This window comes from Sturnira hondurensis, unplaced genomic scaffold (genome assembly GCF_014824575.4).
Source record: "Sturnira hondurensis isolate 20B ecotype Veracruz unplaced genomic scaffold, ASM1482457v3 Scaffold0006713, whole genome shotgun sequence".
Taxonomy (NCBI): Eukaryota; Metazoa; Chordata; class Mammalia; order Chiroptera; family Phyllostomidae; genus Sturnira; species Sturnira hondurensis.
Window position 1 is genome coordinate 3,992,532 of NW_028079344.1, and position 16,902 is coordinate 4,009,433.

General features: G+C 40.0%; 1 protein-coding gene across 9 annotated transcripts in view; it reads left to right on the forward strand.

Annotated features, from left to right (window-relative positions):
- Window positions 1–16,902, forward strand: part of PTPRM (protein tyrosine phosphatase receptor type M) — an 827,815-nt gene that overhangs the window by 245,689 nt on the left and 565,224 nt on the right. The gene's annotated exons all lie outside the window — the stretch shown is intronic.

Sequence of the window (16,902 nt, forward strand, 5' to 3'; positions counted from 1 at the left end):
AGCTCTCAAGTGGATATTATGAACACATCTAAAAATCCACTGTCATGGGGTATCCTCAGCAGAGACAACAAATAAATCAAACTAACCAGTTAGAGATAATAAAAGTAAAGTATACAATCTGCAAAGAACAATTTTTACTCTGTAAAAATTAATTACAGAGTGATATTCTGGGAAGGAATATCTAGAAACAAAAATAAAACCATTATAAATTTTTAAATATTTTACAGTTTGATTCAAGAGCAGACCAAATATAGTAAAGAGGGGACTGGTGTGTCTCAAGACAGATTTGAGTCCACATTAATGTTGGTCTATGCAGAACTGGCTGTACTTGGAGACAGGGCTACACAATAGATCATTGGTGCTGCCTGGGGATGTTCATTCTTTGCTTATTTGCTCCCTTTTCAGAGGACCTAAGGCATTTATTTGATAGGCAAGATTCAGATAGATTTTTTTGCCTCTTTTCCTTTAAATGTAGGTGACATTATTTTTATTTCCTGTGGATATGGGGGTGAAGTTGTAAAGCTTATTGATAAGGAATAAGGCCTACCATGTTGGTAAGATGATGCGGCACTGAGAATTCTTCCAGTGATGGAGGGATGAGATGGAAAACAAGGGGCTTTCCGGAGAACTGACCATTATTTTCTTTTCCATTATTTTTTTCTTTTACCTTGACTGCAGTATTCTTTGCCAGGTGTTTACTGCCCTTACAAGTCTTTCCTCCTTCACCAGCTGCAGGTGGTATCTACTTCATCTTTGATACCTAGGCAGTACCCTTGTTGGGAGTGCCTTGGACAGGCGTGCCCACCATGATATAAACACTTTTCTTCCAGTAGTCTCAACTTTTCCTCCTCTGGTAAACTCAAGCCTGCTACCAGGTGTTTGTCTCTTCACAGTTTCCAATTTTCAAAGTAGAAATTGTTGACAGTGTCATTTTTCTTGTAGTGCTAAGAGTAGATTTTGTAAAAAAATATCTGCTGACATGTCTTTTTAGGAAAAATTGTTTCCTTTTATACAGCTTATGGAACATTGGCAGCAAAAATGGGAAAGTGAAAAATCAAACTTTTTAAAAAATTATTTTATTTATCTATTTTTAAAGAGAGGGGAAGGGAAGGAGAAGGAGTGGGAGAGAAACCTCAATGTGTGGTTGCCTCTCATGTGTCCCCTACTGGGAACCTGGCCCACAACCCAGACATGTGCCCTGACTGGGAATCGAACCGGTCGGTGACCCTTTACTTCACAGGCCTATGCTCAATCCACTGAGCTATACCAGCCAGGGCAAAAAATCAAACTTTTTAAGTTTACTAAAGTTTAGTAAAACATAGGATATTAGGCAGTCCTTTAACACTTCCTCACCTTAAACTTAAACAAACAAACAAAAAAACCTTATACTGTAGGCTTTTAAATGCTTGTTTGCTGCCTATGCACATATCTGATCTCCCCACACATTTTATTCATCCCACCATCAAAAACTTGTGGATATCTAATTAAAGTGATTATTTATATATTAAAAAGGCATCTGGAAAAAAGGCACCTGTGCCTGCAAATTAGTTACTTACATTTGTTTTTTTAGTGTAATTCTAGTTATTTTTGTAACTTTAATAGACAAGCAACTGCCCTAGTGAACAGAAAGTGCACCATACATTGAGAGATGAAAACAAACAGCATAATCTGCTGAGATTCTGGACATTGATTTTCAGTGATTTTATGTTTAAGGAAATAGGTATAAATATTTGAGTGTATGTAATTTCTTGACTTAATCTTTATATTTGACTGCATATGGGTGGTGTCTATGCAGTTTTATTGTTAGACGGTCAGTATAGGTTTTGTCTCCCATAATTGCACTGGAGGTACTGGCATGGCCTTTTATTTTTTTATCTCAGATTTCTAGCACTTTTTGTAAGTTTAAAGATTGGCTACACAACAATGTGCATATGCTTGACTATAATGAAAATGCCTAAGATGGGAATTTTTGTATTATGTATGCTTTTCCATAATAAATAATGAACATTTCAAAAAGATAAAAAAGAAAGCTTAAAGTAGTAAGTCTTCTCAGCTACCCCAGGAAAAAATGTGTTGTCATGCATCCCAACATCTCATGCATATTCATAACATACTGAAATCTGTCTGTCATGAGGCCTGGAAGGAGCTGGAGCAAAAGCATTTCCAAAACCTCATATTTGCTAGTATTTTTTCCTTCATTTCTATTTTATTAGATCTGTGAACTAAAAACAAAATTGACAGAGTGGAATTTAATTTTCCTGTTTTATGTCTTTTCACACTCCCTGAAAGAATTAGAGATGTGTGATAAAGTAATTCAAAAGTAGACAACAGAAGGCAGAGAGGAGAAGGCTAGAGAGTAGGTGTACTGGCCTGGGAGGCCACCACCCTGGACCACAGACAGGGATTTGGTACTGCTCCGAGAGGAAGTGGAGCTCCTTCACAGGATCATAAGGAAAGTGTCCCAGGGACCCGTGTGGGAAACATAGTCATATGGTAAGATTTATTTGGGTGGAAGGCTGCCCTTGTGTTCCATCTCCATTTGTCCATCCATGGAAAAGGTCCAACCATGCCTTCAGCAAGGCCAAAACAAAGGCCAGTGTTCAGAGTTTCTGTGTCATATTAAAGGTTGGATCTTTGGAGCCCACAGGCAGCTGCCAAATGGTCTCGGTCCCCATTCAAGTTGCTTAGCCTGTATTCCAGGCTGCGCTATGTTGCTGGGCTGCAGTGTCCAGGCTCCCACCTGGAGCCAGCATTTGGAGTCCACTAGGGCCATGTCGTTGTGGAGAGAGAATGCATGAGTGCAAGGGGTAAATGCAGCGGGCGAGCACTGGTCACAGAGCAAGAGAGAGTTTCTTTACTCCCTGGGATTATATTATCTTGGGAAGGACCAAGGATCAGGAGCTTTTTCAAAATAACCGATCGACTTCCCAAGCCTTTGCAGGCTTCTGATGGGTCTGCCCACTAGTTAGACTGACAGTCCTCCATGATCGAGCGCCACCCCCATTTCGGCTTCTGTTGCTCTTGTACTTACCTCTCCCCCCAGTAATCCATTACCAGTTTGGGGAGTGGAGGAGGGTTAATCCTTGGAAGGGCAATGCTGTGGTCCCCTGGGGAGTGTGAAGCTGTAGCTTCCTAGTGAAGCAAACAAAATTATGCTCCCTGGTTGAGTATGCCCAATAATATCCAACTCCCTTTGCCCCCTTCTTATTAATAATTAGCTAACTATCTATAGGAACAGTGCCAGTGACGAAATATATCTTATTCACTGGGAGATTCTGAGCAGTGGTTCCTGGACAAAAATCTAACTACATGTAGAAAATACAGCCTGCATCTCTCAAGGAAGCTCTACCTTTATGATGTTTCTTTGGATTCATAGAGTAGAAAATGAGCCTGGATGTGGTGATGTACTTCAGATATTTTTCCTACTCTGCTCAATCTCACTGCTTGACAAAGGGCTGAATTACTGAAATGTGTAGTATCAGAAGATTTCAGCTAATGTTAAAGGTTTTGATCAGTAGGATATACAATTAAAATTTAAAAAGGAGAATTTTTTAACACAGGGTATTTTTTAGCTTTGTTAGTACTATGTTGTAACTGTCTCCTAAGTTTTCTTCAAAGTGTAAATCTCTAATATTCTATAATATTAAAAGTGAATATAAACTGAGTATAAGGATATTCACTTCTAATTCATATATTTTCCTAATTGGAAGAAATGGAAACAATACTGAGACTCCCAGATTTAAATAATAACAGTAATAATAACAATAATAGCTGCCAATTATGGATATCTGCTCTAAATCTGACTGGTGTTAAGCTCTGCCCTGCATCTACTTCTTAGTAATCATTAGACAGCAAAGAAACCTGGAACTTAGGAGGTGAACCAGTAGTCTTCAGTCCACAGAGCTGGCAAACATATAGCAAGGCTTCTAACTTTCTCTGAGTTCAGCCTCCTGGAATTATCTGTATTCTCTGGGGTACCTATGAGGTGGGAATGAGTGAGAGAGCAAACTCCTTCCCAAGTAGGCCTGGATTCAAGTTTCTGCTCCGGTGCTCGGGCGTGTTACTAAGCTTCTTTGTGCTCATTTCCCAACTCCAAGTAACAGTGCCTGCTTTTAAATTAGAGTGCAGTGAGTCAAAATGTGCTGTAGGGGGTAACCAGGCACCTAGGAAACACTCTCTTCTGTGGCCAGCTGTTGGCACCCACTGGCTCTTGGCCCCACTGGCCCCACTCCCGGGTCAGGCAGGGCACAGGGTGCTCAAAAGTGGCTTTTTATCTGGAGCTCCTCGATTCTAGATGCAGCCACTTCACTTCTGTTGATACACACCCTTGTCCTTGTGCCCACATCCACAGTTCCTTGCCTCCAGTCCTAAATCCTTCCCTTCTTCACCGTCCCTGTTATTCTTCCCACCGTAAACCATCCCTTTTGTGACTAAATACTCTGGAAAAGATGAGTGCATGTTAGTTTTGCAATGAAGATAAGTTTCACTAGAGCCCTTGGTAGGATTTCTGTCTTTCCCTTAGAGTTTAGGATGGGAGGGGTGCATAGCACAGGCAGAGGAAAGAGAGGGTTAGAACAGAAGAGGGAAGCAGCCTAAGGCTACTAGCCATGCATGTCCTAGGAAAACTTCAAGGCTGTGGGCTGGCTTTAGGTGTACTGACCTGCAACAGTACATTTTTGGCAGCAAGTTTTCCAGAGAAAGTCAGCAGTCCTGAGCTTTGGACATGGTGACTGTAGAATTACAGAAGGCAGGTGGAGTCTGGAGTAACTGGACAACCAGCTAAAATCAGAAATGTCTATTCTTCAGAATCTGTAGGAGCAAAAGACCCCGCCATGTACTTACTCCCTTTCTTACCCCATCTGGCTTTCCTTGGCTCTGGTCCCTATTCCTCTGAGCCTCAAAAACTGCCCTTTGGAAGGTTGGAGTAGAGGTATGGGTAGGCCTCCAATGTGTAAGACAAACTGCATTTCCCCTGGTAGAATCATAACCTATTGTAGTAGTTAGGTTCAGTAGTATGCTTGTTACAGCGCTAACCAGGGACACACAGTATGCTGTGTTGACTCATTATGAATAGCCTGGGGATGCAGATTAGTTGAAGTACCTAGTTTCCATAAGAACATTCATTATGATTCTAGGAGCCTGCTTACAAATAAATTTCTTGAGCAGCTAGTTTGTTGCACTTGACTCAAAAGCATTAGAAATGCAATGGAAATAGTGTGAACTAAGTGACTTACCAGCCTGAAAGACATCTACTTAATAGTGTGTGTGCACACAAGTGTGAAAGAGAGAGAGAAAGAGGCAGAGGGGATGAGGGAGAGATTGTGATTTGAACAGACACTTGGAAGGTACTGTCTCCGGAGTTTGGTGGAGGGCATTAAATCTGTGGGCTGACTAGCAAAATTGCTCAAGTCCGTACCTTACTAAAATGCATTGTACTTGTCAAGCCTGTCTTACATGAAATAGGCTTCAATTAGAGGGTTTGGTTTATTTAGCAGTTTTTTTCCAATTTAAAATGTACAGTTTTTTTTACCAAATCACACTCCATTTTTCAATACCTATAATAGTTTCTGCTTTTTGAGTTGATATTAATTTAACTTCATTTTAAATTAATAAAATCAACAGTTATCCGTGGTTTATATTTTTTTCTGAAAAATTGAATGCTTACTTGCTCTAGTGTATATTCTGTGCAGTGATTTTTTTTCAGTCAATACTGGGCCAGTTGCCACAAATCATGTTGCAGTGTAGGCAACCAGTGTGTGTCCTGTAATGATCATCAGGAAAATGAAGTATGCAAAACTCAGTGAGGTTTCCTGAACAGGAGGAGAGGAGCAGAGGAGAGGCAAGCATAACTCAATAAAGTATCTACCACCAGTGACAGCAAGCCCGGAAATGGTGTCCATCAAAGCCACCCTCTTTCAGAGCACAGGAAATGTCTCCCTGGCATCCCATCCTCCTGAGGCAGGAGCAATTGGCCCTGATTATACATATTCAGAGAGGGGGGCTTTGCGTTGGCTTTGCAGAGGATGCAGGAAAGACTCAAAGTCATGATGTCTGTGCCCTGGCTGCAGAACAGGCTGCTGCTGCAAAATGAGGGCCCAGAGCCAAAGGCAGGGGTACAGGGGCTGGCTTCTCTGTGGTGCTGTTACACCAGCCAGGCCTATTGTGGAACTTCATGTGGGAAGTACTGCCCATCAGTTATAATCTGCATTTTGAACACTCGAGGGAGTGCCTATAGCCAGGGCTTCTGGGTGATTTTTTGCACGTACATGGCAGTGTCTGTTTTCTGAGAGACCTCAGATAGATTAATATCTGGGATTACTTTTTATAAAATAAAGTTCCAGGGTAAGTCATTTGGGTAAATGTCAACACTAGTTCTTACAGCTTCTGTGTGATTGTTTTTGTCCATCAAGGACCTTGCTCACTGATTCATAAACAAGAAAAAAATGAATTAAATCCAGATTGAATTTAGTGTATTTTCGTTAGCAGTCCTGTCTCTGTGATAACATTATGGGGTAAATGAGGCACTCTTGAGTGACTGATAGTTCTTCAATCCTAGATCCTCTATGGTCATCCTTCACATTCCTTAAGGCTTGCTTTTTTGTTATTTCAGCTTTTCTAGTGACTTTTAACCTTTTAAAAATTATTTTAATGAGGTTGTAGGTTCTGTTCAGTCCATTGTGAGCTGTCCTTGCTCTTTCTTTTACTGCTTCTTTTCCATAAGCAGGAGCATTTCTTATCAGCCACCTTTTCTCTTTCCAGTTACAGGAGCTAGAGGTGGCCCATTGATATTTGTGGGACCACAGGTGAAGGATGATCATTCACAGTGGGAAGTGAGCCTGTTCGTTCTCGCCCTCCATGGGTTTAATGCAACAGAGGCATGATCTGCCCCAGGAATCTCCTGCGGCTATTTATAAAATGGTGGGCTCTTCCTCTTCCCTTAGGGGCAGGACACTATGGACTGTCCTGGCCCTGTATGAAACTGAAACTCTGCAAAGCACTATGGGAGAGCTGTGTAATCTGTCCAGAATTTGAAATATCCAGTTACCAACTTACTGCTGAATGTTCAAACCAGAGACTTGAAAAGGTGTTTTTTTTTTTCCTTTTACAGTGATACTTGTTCAAAGTACACTTGCTTATAAAGGAGAAATTGGGTCTAGATGGTCTAGCTCTTTGAAGAGTGGGTTTAAGTGTCACTGCGCAGAGTGTGAATGGGGTGTGAAATGAGAAAGCCCAGCGGGAGCACAGAGGTGCATGGCAAACTTGTCAGCCTGAGGTTGTACTGAAGCAGAGAGAAGGGTGTTTCTAAAACTTGATGGATCTTATTTGTGCTGTTCATGTACAATACAGCTAAAAATGTTTGAGCCACCTCTTTCTATGAGACATTATACTGATGAATTAATCCCTGTGACTTACATGTGATTGTAGATTATACCTATTTTGGTGCGAGTTCCCTCTCAGAGAGTCTCTTACTGACTTCCCCATAAAGTAATCATATGCCAAAACCAGGTTCCCATGGCTTTGCACAGGTGTGCAAGTAGCAGGGAGTAAGGGCAGAGAGAGAAGGAGAGAGAGAGAGAGAATGAGAGATAGGAAACAGTAATGATAGCTGTATGCAAAATAATATCCTGGAATATGGTAATTGGTTTTGTTTCTAAATATAAATAAATAAGTGATTGAATTAAAAATTAAAACAAAAGGTATTTTTCCTGGAAGTTTAGGGCAAAAATATGGGTGTGCACTATACACAAGAGCACAGTATAGCAGCTTGTAGGACAATTCTTTGGCTCTGTCTTGCAGATTACTAATATATTCTTCAGCTGTATTCCTTTTTTCTATTTAGATAAAATACTGTGTTTTTCATTTCAAAAATATTTGTTTAAATATTTTCAAAATATTTAGCACTTTTTTACTGCTACTTCTATTTGTTTTTGTTTACTGCTTCTCTATGTTGGTGTTTGTTTTCTTCAAATGTTTAATAATTTGTGGGTTTCTGTGCATCTCTATACTTGAAGTTTGATACTGCCCAATTCATAAAGCAATATTTTTTTCAGCTACTTTTCTCCAGAAATTTTGGGGATGGGTACTGGGAAGGGCATTTGGGAGCTGCTGTGCAGATCCCTGTACCTCCAGGGTGTGGGCAGCCTCCTGTGGCAAACTTGCTAAGACCTTCCACGTGCATGCAATGTGCCTCGTGGGCTTCACATCCTGAGTGTGCCCCGAGTAGCATAAGTACCACCTTAAAATTATGGTTTTGTGTTATATCAAACCAAAAGGACACCTTTTGGGGGATCCTGAGACGAGCCTTGAAAAATGGATGATGAGGGAGTGCAATTCAAGTGTAGGCAACTAAATGGACAGAAGCAAAACCTGCATCATCTAGTTTGCCAGAGAGGGGTAATAATAATGATGATGATGATGATGATGATGTAATAGTGATGATGGCAAATGAAATCAGTTGAGATGTGTGTCCAGCACATAGAAGCTTTCTTACTTCACACTGTACCACCATGTATCTAATCACAGAAGACGGAAATCAGCGAGTATTTCCAGCTTCTTCTCTCCCCTCATCCAGGCAGATAGCAGTTCCTGTACTTTCTTCTTCCTAAATTTATTTCACATCTATTCACTTTTCTCTATTTCCATTTCTTCCATGCTTGTCTCCTTCATTAATGAAATAGTTACTAAATTATACTTTTGTTCTGTGAAGACAGGAAAATAGATTGTGGGGTGAAGTAATACCTTTGGTTGGGGTCATATTTTACCTTATTGATAGTGAGTTTTCTTCATAGCAATGACCAGTTTGTGGTTAGAAATAGAGGCCTAGTATCTGAGAAAAACTTAAGAGCAAAGGTAGTATGTATAGAAGAGACTATAGTTTAGAGTGTGGGAATAGACCTAATGCTTGGAGGGAAAATCAGTGAGAAGAGAGGTAAAATGAAGTTTTTGTACAATACCAAAGAAAACTCCTGGATATAAGGGAGCATCAGCTTGTGGACTGTGCTACCCTGTTTGCAGGATGTCAGTGTATGGAAGGTTCTCTTCTTTTGAAGGAGTTCTAGTTTAACAGGGGATATGAGACATGCCTGAATGAAACTTCATTAACACTGACGAGAGCACAGTGAGAGATACGTACTTTGGGGTCCCAAGTTATGTTCTGCAACATTTTTAATAGCTTCATCAGAACCAGAACATTTTGTGACAAAATGGTTTGACACTTTCTTTACTCTAGGATTTCCCAAAGTTAATTCATCTGAATATATACAATATTTCCACCCCCTCAAAGAACTCCTCATTTAGTGGCATCCTACAAATTTTGATGTGTGTTTTGATTTTTTGCTCACTTCAAAACACTTTATAATTTCCCTTTTGATTTTTTTAGCACTAGGTTATTTAAAAGTGTATTAGTGTATTAGAAACATACAAATATTTAATTATTTTCCAGGTACCTTTATACTATTGATTACAAATTTAACTACATGGTGGTCAGAAAATATTTTGGTATTTTTGAGTCCTCTTTAAATTTATTTAGGTTTATTTATAAACTGGAATATGTGCTACTTTGGCAAATGTTCTGTTTGTACTTGGAAAGAACATGTATATTGGTGTTATTGGTAGCACTACATTCGTAGTGCCCTATGAATGTCAATTAGGCCAAGTTGATTAATAGTGTTTTTAAATCTTATTTATTAGTACTGATTTTCTGCCTACTTCTTTTGTTAATTATTGGGGAAGAGATATTGAAATTATGATTGCTAATGTGGATTTGTTTATTTCTCCTTGGAGGACTACCAGTTTTTGCTTTATATATTTGGAAGCTCTGTTATGGGGTGCAAAATGTTTAAGGTTGTTATATTTTCTTAATGAGTTGGCCATTTTATCATTATGAAATAACTTCCTTTATCCCTACTAATAATATTTCATATTCTGAAATCTGTTTTATAGCCAGTATAGCTTTCTTTTGATTAGTATTAGTTGTATACTAATATAACTAATTATATAGTTATATATTTTTTACCTTTTTATTTTAACTTGCTTCTATCTTTGCATTTGAGGTACATTTCTTGTATGCATCATGTAGTTGGGAACTGCTTTTTTTAAAAAATCAAATCTGGTACTATTTTTTAATGAATATATTTAGACCATTTACATTTATTGTAATTATATATATGGTCACATTTACATTTACCATCTTGTTGATTTCTCTTTGTTCCATGTATTTTTTGTTGGCTTTCTTCCCCTTTTTTTGCATTCTATTATATTGAGTATTTTTTATGATTCTTCTTTGGCCTATTTAGCTATAACTCATAGCATTGATATACATAATTATTATAGGCTGCCTTCAAGTGATATTGTAGCAATTTAAGTACAGAAATAGAATCTTCAGTGGTGATCTTCCATTTCTCCACCTGCAGCCTTTTACTGTTACATCTTTTGTAAACTCCAGAGTACATTATTATTACTTACATTATACAGTTTTCTTTTAAAGAGATTTAAATAATGGAGAAAAATATTTAATATTTATTCTTGTAGTTACCTTTTCTGGTGCTAGTCTATCCTATATGAATATTCATTTTTTCCATCCTGTATCTTTTTTTCCTGCAAAAAGTACTTTATCTTTCAGAGTTTGTATTTGTGGGTAATGAGTACTTTTAGCTTTTGTATGTCTGAAAGTGTTTTATTTTGCCTTCATTATTTTTGAAAACTATTTTTGCTGGATGTGGATTTCTAGTTTGACAGATTTTTTCAGTATTTTAAATATGCTGCTGAACTGTCTTCTCTCTTGTAGTGCCTTTGACAGTGAGTCAGCTTTCATCTCCTTCAGGCCTCTATAAGTACTATCTGATCTTTTCCTCTGGCTGCTTTTAAGATTTTTCCTGCTAACCACTTACTTGATGCAGTGTGATTATGATGTACCTTAGCGTGGTTTTTATCTTTTCTTCAGATTTCTTGTGCTTGAGGTTCATGAGTTTTTTGGGAGTCCCTGAGTTTTTAGTTTTTATTAAATTTGAAAGCTTTTGCCATTATTTTTTTGAAATTAATTTCCTACCTGCCCCTCTTTCTCTTCTTCCTTGGTGACCCCAGGCATATATTTATAGGCCTCTTGAAGTTGTTCCACATGTCATGGGTGCTCTGTTAATTTTCTTAATTCTCTTTTCTGGCTGTGTTTTAATTTGGGTAACGTCTATTGTTATGTTCTCAAGTTCACTGATCTTGTATTCTGCAATAAAAGAGGTGTAGTATTCACCTCACAATGTGGGATTTAGCTCTAAAAGCTCTCCTTGTTTTCTTTAAGTGTCGTCCATGTCTCTACTTAACTTTTTGAACATGTATAGTTATAATAACTATTTTAATATCCTTGTCAATTAGTTCCATTATCTATGTAAGTTCTGGGTTCACATGAGTTGATTGATTTATCACCTCATTATGGGTCCTATTTTGTTTGTTTGTATGGTTGGTAACTTTTGATCAGATGCCAGACATTGTCTGGATGTGTTATTTCGAAGCAAGTTGATCCTTTTATGTCTTGCTTTTAGGATTAGTTAAGCAGACCTGAGCAGTGCACAGTCCAGGGCTAATGACTCCCCACCAGGGAAGCAGGACTCTTGACAGGGCTCATGATACTCTGTGAATTAAGAGGTTTTTTTTTTTTTTTTTCAGAATGGCTAGTGGAAACATGTGCTATTCCTGGCCCCATGTGGACATTGTCATCTCTAATCCTTCTGGGTAATTCCTTTCCCAGACTTAGGTAGTTTTCTTCTGTGTTTGTGCTGACAAGTACGTCACACTCCAAGGGAAAGCTCTGCAGATCTCTAGAGCTCTGTGTGTTTGTAGATGACTCGTCTCCAGCACTGTCCTGCAAGCTGTAGCCAATTCACCTCTAAACTTTTTCTGCTTAGTCCCTTCAACCCAGGGATTCTCCTGGGCTCCGCCTGAGTTTTCCCTGCTTGTTCACAGCAGGGAGACTCTCTCAAGTGAGTAGGCTGGGGTGATTTTAGGGTTCACCTCATTTGTTTCCCGTCTTTTAAGGATTCAGTGTCCTGTAAACTGTTATTTTGTATATTTTATCTGCATTTTGTTTGTTTCACATGAAATGGTAAATCAAGCTGCTGTTTTTTCATCGGTGTGGCAAGAAGAGTTTCCCCTTTGCAGTGCTTTTCAGATTTTGAACATAGAGCCGTTTTTCCAAAGAGTGTGTAATTGGACTGCATTGGCTTTCAAAAATGCAGTAAGAGAGAAAGTTGTGTTCTGTTGGTTAAGGAGTATTTCTCTGATGTGGTAGTCCTCAGAAGCTGGGGAATTACAGTTGGCATGGCACAGAGAGTTGACAGAGATCCTCTAGTCTCATTGTCTTCAACTAGAAGAATTCTTTAAAGTTGAGTATGCTCCTCTTGTGCACTTATAAACTAACATGCAAAGTTTTCTTTCCTATGATTAACTTGAAATATGTATAAAGGATTTAATTTTCAGTAAATTATAAATATCAACATTCTGACATGTTATAATTATTCTCTAAAATATATCACCTGGAATCTAAATACCATAGTAATTTGAGGCCCATATTTTTCATTTTAAATTATGAGGAAGTTACTCTTTAACATTTAGAAATTTTATATTATTCCTCTTTCTTCTTGGTGTCATAATTTCATTCTCGTTTCCTCACTGAATTTATTTCTGATGTCATGTGTTTGCTTCTTTGACACATTTATCTACATCTAAAATAAACATATAAATTAAATTAATGCTTTAAAGTTTTCTTATATTTTAAAATCAGATATTTCTGGATTGAGTTGGCATTGTAGTTATCAATAGGACACTGTGGATCCAAACAACATAAATATCTGAAGGACTGGTAAATAATGTTTCAGCAGAATGATTTAAATTTTATTTGAAATACATCTTCTTGAGAAGAGAGCCTGTGGGTGATAATTATTTATTTCTAGAATAAAACCATATGGATAGATCATATTGATAATGCAAGGTAAAGTTGAAATTAAGGAAACACTCAGGGGTACTGCTTAAAAAGTTATGTATTGTGTGGAATAACTTTATGTCAACATAATGACATCTGACTTCTATGCTTAATGTATTTGAAGTTTTATGAATGTCAGAAGCAACTGAACTTTTTGCATGGGGCAGATAGACAACAGAGCATTAGGTACCAGTTTGGGCTGTTTTTGCACTACCTCTGCTCATTTTTAACAACGAGCCTGAACTTGTACAGTGGGTAGAATATAGATATGCTTTTATTATAACAAAAGTATTCCTAGCTTAGTGAAAGATTTTAATTGACTCAGTTTATGAAATGATTTCTCTGCTGTTTTTCACATCTACTCTGTGAAACAATGCACACCTGCATAGAGATACACTGCCTACCCTGTTGTCCTAGAACAGGATGATGGATAGAAGTATCCCTGGTAGGATCATTGGGGTCACATTGTAAAACTGGACTTGTCCTTGCACCATGTGATTCTCAGAAGTCGTGGAATTTGGGCTCAGGTCCAGGGTGGCCTGCCCTGTGCTTCTCTGTGCAGTGTTAGTCACACCGCTGGTTTTCACTTGGAGTGAGTTGCCAGGAAGCCAGGAGGGACGGAGGCCACAGATCTGAGTACTTTAAGGATGAAAAAAGGCTGCATTCCTGACAGGAATGCTCTGCCTGGCAGGTGGTATGTGTAGAAAAGGGTGTCTGTCCTTAACCTCACACCGCCCAGTCAAGTAGGGCTGAGGTATTTTGTAAGTTATTCACTCATTCCCCTAGAGCTAAACTTATTTGCTTTTATCTTGGCCAATACTGTCTTTGGAGGGAACTTTTAACTAAAGGTATCAGGGAAAAATGTAACTTAATTTCTAGGGAGTGTGATTTCATACAACAACACTGTTTCTTACAACTTAGATATTTTTTTAAAGATTTTATTTATTTATCTTCAGAGAGGAAGGAGAGAGGGAGAGAAACATCAATGTATGGTTGCCTTTCATGTGTCCCCTGCTGGGAGTTGGCCTGCAGGGAACCAGCCTGCAACCCAGGCATGTGCCCTGGCTGGGAATCGAACTGCGATCCTCTGGTTCGCAGGCCTGTGCTCAATCCACTGAGCTACACCAGCCAGGGCCACAACTTAGATATTTTTTAAGAGACAGGGTGAAAAGTAGAGGAAAGAGTAAAGAAAGCATTACCAATTGACTAGATCTGGGTATCACTGCTTCCAGGTGAAAGCTTTAAATTTCACCTAAGCACCTTCACTTCCTCTACTTTATTCAGTCATTCAAGAGTAGTTTTTACTTCATCCTAAGATAGATCTTTTTGCACCTTATCCTTCCAGCACAGAATGACATCCTAGTCTAGCAGTCCCCAACCTTTTTGGCATCAGGGACTGGTTTTGTGGAAGACAGTTTTTCCAAGGACATGGGGTAGGTGAGGGGAGACACGAGGTGGAGCTCAGGTGGTAAGGTGAGTGAAGCTTCACTTGCTCGCCCACCGCTCACCTGCTGCTGTGCACCCAGTTCCTAATAGGCCACAGCACCAGTCCACGGCCAGGGGTTGGGTCCCTTGTCCTAGTCCCTACCGCACTTAGTTGAACCATTACACCTCTTGTCTTCACCCACTGGACTCTGGGCTCTATCCCTCTTTGTATCTACCACAGAACCTGGCACACAATGCATTCTGGGAGAGAATAAAGCGTTGTCCTAAGCTCTTCTGAAACCTTGCTTATATTTACTAACTATAATATCTTGCAGGCAGTTATCTGCCTCTCTGGTCCGAGTTTCTGTACCCCAAAATGGAAACAATAGTAAACTCTACACACAGAATTGTGGCCAAAATTAAATGTCTTTGAAGTACTTACTTGGTACCTGTGCCAGTGAATGCTTGATTAATGTTAACTGCTATTGCTACTGTTTTGGCTGGAGTGATTGCAGGAATGTGCACGTGTGCAGTTGCTGTCATCGTCCTAAAGTATGAAGGGAGTAAGCAGACCTCCTGCCCACAAAGAAGTCATGTTCTAGTAGAGTGATACACGAAGCTCATGGCAAGAGCACAGCAGGGTGAAAGGCTTCTATTAGGAATCCAGGAAGATTCAGGAGTGAGCAGTTTAATTTATTTTATTTTTTAAGATATTTTATTGTTGTTCAAGTACAGTTGTCTGCATTTACCCCTCTAACTTGTTTTAGTGTTAGGGTTGAAGAGGTATCTCAGGAGAGACAAGGCCTGGCAGAGATTTGAGGAAAGAATACCAAAGTTTTCTACTCTCTCTCTAAATAGAGAGAGTATGTTTGTAAGATTTCAAGTGGTTTAGTGCTTCTGAGGGGTGACATTGAGAAAGGGACAGAGATTGCAAAGGCTAGGAGAGGGGATTAGAGGGGGAAGCCCCTCCAGAAAAGGCGGTGGCTCTAGTCCCTGAAGGGTTCTATAAAGCAGAGGGTCATAGTCAAATACTGATTTGTGAAAACAAATAACATGAGTACCCATCTCTGTTGATGAAGAACATTGCCAATTTATGCTTACCACTCTACCCTAAATTAGGGTGAAACTCTGCAGGGTCTTTCTGCAAGAGAACTGGCAGGTTTCCTATAGGGTCCTCTGGTATGTTCGCCTGCCCCCACTAAACCCATGGAGTTAACCACATCCATGGTCGTCCAGTCTCTGTGCTGCATAGTAGAAGGAAGTGTTCTCCTCTTGGAAGACCTCTTGGAGCCCTATGGCACGCAGTGTGTCTCCAGGTGTCCCTGTGTCCCTCCTGCTCTCTCTCTCTGGGTGAGCTCTCTGCTGTGCTGCCAGCTCACTCCCGCCAGTCTTTAGTTGGTATCACTGACTAAACCAAACTAACTACCTTTTTCAAAGGTAGTTATCTTAGAATTCAGCCTCTGCTTCTTCAGATAGTAGCCCAAAAGCTACTCATTCTACACAGTTAAACGTGCTTTGCTTGTATTTTCATGTGATTTGTGAGGAAGGAACACTTAGAAGCTGTCTGCAACAAACACTGATATTGAATGTCGAGGAAATTATGATGACAGAGTCCCCAGTCCTGGTGGAAACCGGCTCCTTTAAGGCGTGTGCCCTAGGTTCAAGAGTTCCTTCCCTGGGGAGCCCTGCCACCTCCGTGCAGTTTCCCCTCTGAAGACTTCAGACGTCTCACATTGCCAGGCTGCTAGTCCTTTGGGCGCAGCCACCATCAGTGACTTCTGCTGTGACGGCTACAGTGGCCTCTGGGGAAGGGCAAGTGCTTTCCCTTTGGCTCCTCAGTCTCACGTGTCAGTCAGGCCCTTCCTGCCGAGTTTCGGCAGCACGGGGAGAAATCTGCCTTTGCCAGAGGTTCGGCTGCAATGGAGGGAAGTGCAACGTGGAAATCACGCAGCCTGTCAGGTCCTACCTTCAAATCCCATCAGATTGGCGCTTGGACTAAAAGTTCTCCCAGAATTTATGTTTTGAAGCCCAAGCACCAATCTGATGGGATTTGAAAGTAGGACCTCTGGAAGATAGTCAATTTGGGGTGAGTTCCTGAATTGGAGCCCCCATGAGATTTGTGCCTCTATAAGAAGATGAAAGGAGAAGAGCTTGCTCAGGTGTTCCCTCTCTCCCTCTCCCTCTCCCTGCCTCCTTCCCTTTTTCTGCCATGTGAGGATGCAGCGAGAAGTCTTTGGTCCCTCTGTGTACCAGGAAGAGTCCCATTAGGAACTGAATTGGCTGGCACCTTGATCTTGGACTTCAGAGCCTTCAGAACTGTGAAAAATAAATCCTTGTTGGTTAAGCCACCCAATCTGTGGTGTTTTTGTTATAACGGCTTGAGACAGATACTCATGGGGTGGTATGCTGCAGGCAGTTGTGAATTCAAGCCTGGACCAAAGGGGCTTCAATCCTTGACCCCCCAGTCCAGCATACTAGATGGATTAGTTTGTGTCACCTCTTGCACT